The sequence below is a fragment of the Triticum aestivum genome, chromosome 7A (assembly GCF_018294505.1).
Source record: "Triticum aestivum cultivar Chinese Spring chromosome 7A, IWGSC CS RefSeq v2.1, whole genome shotgun sequence".
Lineage (NCBI taxonomy): Eukaryota > Viridiplantae > Streptophyta > Magnoliopsida > Poales > Poaceae > Triticum > Triticum aestivum.
This window is the reverse complement of record NC_057812.1, coordinates 2907256-2913736: the sequence shown is the minus strand read 5'-3', so window position 1 is coordinate 2913736 and position 6481 is coordinate 2907256.

Sequence of the window (6481 nt, the reverse complement as noted above, 5' to 3'; positions counted from 1 at the left end):
AGAGAGAGATCATGATTTGGATGTGCAGTAACAAAAACCTGACAACCAATGAGTCTAGTTCGACTAAGAAAACATTTTCATTCTGGACTTGATTCCGTTATATGGACTAGATTAGGTTATGAGGCTGTTGGGCCGAATAACCCATGTATCACGTTGGAGTAGTTAGGTCTTGTATCTCCTTCTATCTCCTGTTTATAAATATCTCTTGTTGGTTAGATAAGACTCTGCCAACTCTTATAACCCAAGTCATCAATCAATATATACGGATGCGGCTCCCCTGTTGGGAGCAAGGTTTTGGTTACCGAATGAGGCAATTTTACCGAGGGGGACTGGTAAATGTGGTTACCACGGTTACCGAGAAATACCAAGATATACCGAGAATATTTTGAGCAAATTTTGTAGTTGAATTTTGAATTCAAATAAGTGAATGAACGAATATTCGAACCAGAGACCTCTCAAAACAGGAACTAGGTTGCTACCAACACGCCAAAACCAACTCTCATGGCATTAATTAGATCCTATGTACTTTACAGTAAATTGAGTGTTTAAATTCAAAAATTTCAAAAAAATGGTATTTTTTGCTCGGTATGGCGATTTATCGAGGGTCACGGAAATACGCGGTAACCATGGGAAATCTTGAAATTGCGACCGGTAACCAAAACAGTGGTTGGGAGTAGGAACGCTTACCCAAATCTTTTCAGCACATACCACGTTTTTTTTTGTAGTGGAGCTATTTTTTGTTTTGAAAGAAAAAAGAAAGTGTATAGGAGACTAATGCAGATGTCAAAGGAAATTACCTGATGTGAAGTTTGATGTCACCACTTTCAGTTTGTCAGAACTAAACAGCCTACATGCTAAAGAATAGTTTACTCGAAGAGATTCTGATTCACTGGAAGGTCAGACCACATCAAACATAGAGAAATGGAAGATAGATTCTGCCCCAGAAGCTGAATTGGATTCACATCATGGAACCACAGTTCAACCCTGGGACTTGCAAACTGCAAACGACAGCTGAAGTACGAAATCTTATAGTCTAACACCTTAAGGTTCTTCATTTCTTTGGATTGTACCCTAGTACTCCGGTTGGGAGGATAGGAGTACCGGTAACCGGTTGAATCAAACCGTCTATTTACAGGGGTAGTTTAGACTTTTTGATAGTCCTTCTTAGATAGTGCTCCCTCCGTCCTTTAAAAAGTGTACTTTCAACTTTGTTGGAGAGTCAAACTATCACAAAGTTTGACCGAGTTTGTGAAAAAAAAATATCAATGTTTGTGAAACTAAATAGGTATATGATGAAAATATATTTTATCATGAATCTAATGCTACTAATTTGATGGCATAAATGTTTGTCTATTATGGTATAAATACGGTCAAACATAAAATTATTTGACTTTCCAACAAAGTTGGAAGTACACTCTTTAAAGGACGGAGGGAGTAAAACGTTTCTCTCTGTCACCTGCCTGATGATTATCTCAGCACGTTAAATTTCTAGGAATGTACAGCTACGAGGGTGTCGGCCTGCGTCCTCCCCTCGGGAGAAGGAGGGGACGGTTAGGGAGACGTGAGCCTTGCCAACTACGGTTGCCCGGGGCGCCGCATCATTGGCCACGTGGTTGAGGGAGAGGCCAGCGCCCAAGACGGAGGAGATCTGCGCCTCGCCAACGACGGCCGCCGTGGACCCCGCCTCCGCATGTCCTGCTCCTCTCTGTTGGCTGTGTGGTGGAGAGAGAGGTCGGCGCCCGAGTGGAGGAGGCGGCGCCGCCTCTGGTCGTCGTCGCGCCGTTGGTCGCGTGCGTGAGAGAGAGGCCGGCACCAGAGGCACGAGCGTCGTACGAATCGTTTAGGTTCGGTCAAGGCAAGTTGACTCATTTTCATCCGGGATTAAATATAAAAATGAAAGACCTAAATACCCTTGAGCTTTTGGGTTAGTATACTGAAACTTGTCAAAGAAGGTCAATGGAACGTAATTTTATTAAATTCCATGTCCTTTTTGAATGACTTGTTGTTTATGGAGCGTGCAAGCTGCCCTTATGTGGCATCATAGACGGCAGCTCAAGTAAGAAATCTTATTGTTCTGAAACCTCATATAATTGCAAGCAATGCATATTTATAACCTGGAATGCCGTATTATACCAGAGTCAATTGTAAGAAACCACCACATTTGTGGCTAGGTTTGCAGAAAACTACCAAGTCGTTAATCTGTTGCAAAAAACACCGTAAAATTTCTTAACCCGTTGCAAAAAGCACTGAACAGCCGTTTAGCCTCGTTTGATCTCTTTTCCGACAGGTGGGCCCCGAAAACGCTGACGTGGCTCGACGGACAGGCAAACGGCGCCGTTAGGAAGAAAATGGTCAAGACGCCGCGCCGGTCGGTCCTTGTCAGACAGTCCCCCCTCCCCCCGCACCCCTGTCCTCTCTCTCGCCCCGCTCCCCTCTCCACTCTCGCCCTTGCTCGCCGCCGGTGATGGCCACCTCGCGTGGCGGTGATGATGGCGGTGGCGGTGGTGCTGGCGATGCATCTGGTGGCAGTGGTGCTCCTGCAGATCCAACAGAGGTTTGCGGCAGTTCAAACCCATCTCAGGCTCCGCCTCTTCCACAGCCGCCGTCGCCGTCTTACTATGTTGAGTACGCGGCGGCGAGGGCGTTCGCCAAGGCCGTGAAGGAAGATCCAGAGGGGAGCCATCACTACGCATCCTCCTTCGGCGGTGTCTCGTAAGTTTTCTCTTTCTGTACCCGGATTTGGTTTCTAGGGTTAGGGTTCTAAGTGTTTGTGATTCTAGTGTTATAGGATTATTGTTGTAGGTTGTTTATGTGGTCAGACATGTAAGTGAAGTGTTTATGTAGTTCTAGGGTTCTAAGTGTATGTAGTAGGCACCTAAACATTAACTGAAATTACTGAATGTTAAACTGAATTTGAACCTACTCAATTACATGAAATTACTGAATGTTAAACTCAATTTCAACCTACTCAATCACTGAATTTACAACTGAATATTTAAATGAAAATGTTACTGAATTTATAACTGAATCTTGTACTTAAACTGTATTTTTAACTGAAACTTTAGTTAAATCTTTAAGTGAAAGATTAACTGAATTGTTTGTACTAACTGAATATTTAACTTTTAACTGAATTTTTAACTGAAACTGTAATTTTAACTTAAACTGTATTTTTAACTGAAACTTTAGTTAAATCTTTAAGTGAAACATTAACTGAATTGTTTGTACTAAGTGAATATATAACTGAATCTTTAACTTTTAACTGAATTTTTAACTGAAACTGTAATTTTAACTTAAACTGTATTTTTAACTGAATTGTTTACTTGAACTGAATTGCTTTACTTGAACTGTAGATTGAATGATGAAGTGTGGGAAGTCAGATTCCATTTCCATGACAGAGATAATCTTGAAAGAAGCCTAAATGTGGATGATATCACATTTTACAATCTGATTGCACTAATAGAGCTTGAAGGTTATGGGATGACAGACTTTATGTATTATGTCAGAGATCCACGTGTTGGGGTTTCAGGTATGGAAGAACTGACAGATGATGATAAGGTGGAGGAAATGTTGGATGACCTAGTTATCAAAGGTCAGAAGGTGGTGAACATAACAGTCATCAGAAGTGATGCTCCAAGACCTAGTGATTTGAACATTGGACCAGTTTGTGAGGAGCAGGTTCCATTATCTGAAATAGGTGTGCCAGTGGTGTATGAGATAGATACAGCAGGAGTACTATTTCCTAGCCCAACAAAGCCACAACCAGTGCCAGTGCAGGTCATTAACACACAGGAGAGTTCATTTTTGAAGCAGAAGCGTGCACCAGTACCAGAATTTGCAATGGAGATTGGTGAAGAGAGGCATGAGTATTTCATGGAGCAAGACCAAGATCAAGAGCAAATTGAGCAACTGATGGAGCAGAAGAGGAATGAAGAGATTGAGAAGTTCAGGAAAAAGGGGAAATAAAAAGAGAAATACAAGGCAGCTAAAAGAAAACTTCCAGAGCTAATGGCTGAAGATTTCACTGATAGTGACAGTGACACAGATTTACTAGCAGATGAGGATATAATTGCTAGGCTTGAGGCAATGAAGAAGCATAGAGATGATCCACTTCATCATATTGAAGGGGACACTGATGTGGATGAGCCATATGAAGCAGATGAGGAGGAGGAGGAGGAGGAGGAGGAGGAGAAGGCACTAGAGGAGGAGGAGGAGGAAGGGAGCAACATAGGAGGAAGTAGCAGAGGAAGTAAAAGAAAGGGGCCAACTACAAGATCTCATGCTAGTTTGGATGAGATTATTGAGGAAGATTGGTTTCCTTCATCTCATGAGGAGAGCAACCCTGGTCACCTAAGTCAGGAGGATAATGATGGGGCTCAAATACCATGTGTGAAGCTTCCAGCTGATAGGAAGAGCAGGGCTAAAAAGAAGAAGCCCAGAGTTTGGTATGATGAGCAAAGGGAGAACCCAGAAGAGCAATTTATGAAGAAGCTTTGTTTCCTAGATGTGACCCAGTTCAGGAGGGCACTTCTTAATTTTCACATCTCACAAAATAGGAACCATGCCTTCCACAGGAACTGTCCAGACATGATTATAGCTGTCTGCAAATTTGAGAATTGTCCATTTTTCATTGCAGCTTCTCAGATAGCACATGAGAAGACATTCTGTATAAAGAAACTGAACTTGCACCACAGCTGCCCAGTAGTAGGAGAGAGCACAAAAGTTACTGCTAAGTGGTTGGCACATGAATGTGAGCAACAGTTGAGGACAGACCCCAACACACCTGTCCAGACTATAATTTCAAACTTGAAGCAAAAGCATGGAATAGAGGTATCTATACATATGGCCTATAGGGCAAGAAAGCTAGCCAAAAATGTAGTCCTAGGAGATCAGAAGGCACAATATCATAGGATAAGGGATTACCTAGAAGCTGTGCTAGAAACCAATCCAGGAAGTAGATGCATTGTCACAACAAAGCATCTGAAACTACATCCAAGCAAAAACCCAAGATTCCATGGCTTGTTCATCTGCCTCAATGCTTGCAAAGAGGGTTTCCTTAATGGTTGCAGACCATTCATAGGTATCTGCACACCTACTAATTAACTAGTGACTCTATATTTATATGTGCACACCCAATCAATTGCTTATTAATTGTCTTTGTTTATTAATTTCATACATGGCATTGTTGTAGTATTCTCAAACTATAGTTCATTCAAACAGGGCCTTCTTACAGCCATAAACATTGTATTCCCCAATTGCAAACAAAGATTCTGCCTTAGACATATTTATCAGAACTTTCAAACAGCTGGTTTTAGAGGGGAAGAGTTGAAGAAATACATGTATCAGGCAAGTTATTCCTATACTGAGCATGGTTATGTAACAGCAATGGAAGGCATGAAAAAGGAGTGTGAGCCAGCTTGGAAATGGCTATCTAGGATACCAAAACATACATGGGCTAGGCATGCCATGGACAACAATTGCAAAACTGACTTGGTAGTTAACAATATAAGTGAAGTTTTTAACAAGATGATACTTGATGTCAGAGCCAAACCCATTAGAACCATGGTAGATGGGATCAGGACAAAGTTGTTAGTGAAGTTCAATGCAAATAGGACAAAGACTGAGACTGCTAAGTGGCAGATATGCCCAACATATGCTGAGAAGCTAGAGGAAGCAAAACATCATTCTAGGTTTTGTCAGTCTATCAAAGCTGGACCTGATCTCTTCCAGGTGACAAGTGGAGAAAGCACATATGCAGTTAACTTGTTGCATCATACATGTGGTTGCAGGAAGTGGGACATGTGTGGAGTACCTTGCAATCATGCTGTTTCTGCAATCAACAAGGAAAAACTTGTGCCAAAAGATTTTGTTCATGATTTCTTCAAGAAACCAATGTATAAGGCAGCTTATAGTCCAATAGTTTTCCCTATGCCTGGGCCTGATTTGTGGCCAAAGACTAGAACCCCTGACATTGAACCACCAGTGTTCAAAGAAAAGCCAAGAAACAAAGAGACAAAGAGGAGAAAGAGCAAGTTTGAAAAGCCAGCTCCAAAGGATACATCTAGGATGGCAACTATCACTTGTAGCAATTGCAATAGGACTGGGCATAGATACACTAGTTGCAAGCAGGCTCTGAAACCAGCCCTAGCTATGAGAATGAACCAGCACCAGGTAACTATTGTAGTAGGTTTTTGTACAATTTCACATACCAGTTTCTAACATTTGTATGCTGTAATTTCAGGAAAACAGGAGAGATGATACACCCAGAACTGTATCTGCTCCTTCTGCTCCTACTGCTGCTCAAACTGCAGCTCCAGCACCACCAGCTCCAATGGCTCCAAGGGTAGCAAGGAGAGCTCCTTCTGCTCCTGCTTCAGCTCCCAGTGCACCACGGAGAGCTCCTTCTGCTCCTGCTGCAGCTGCTGCTCCTCCTGCTACAAGGGCAACAAAGAAAGCTAAAACTACAAGAACTGCAACTTCTACT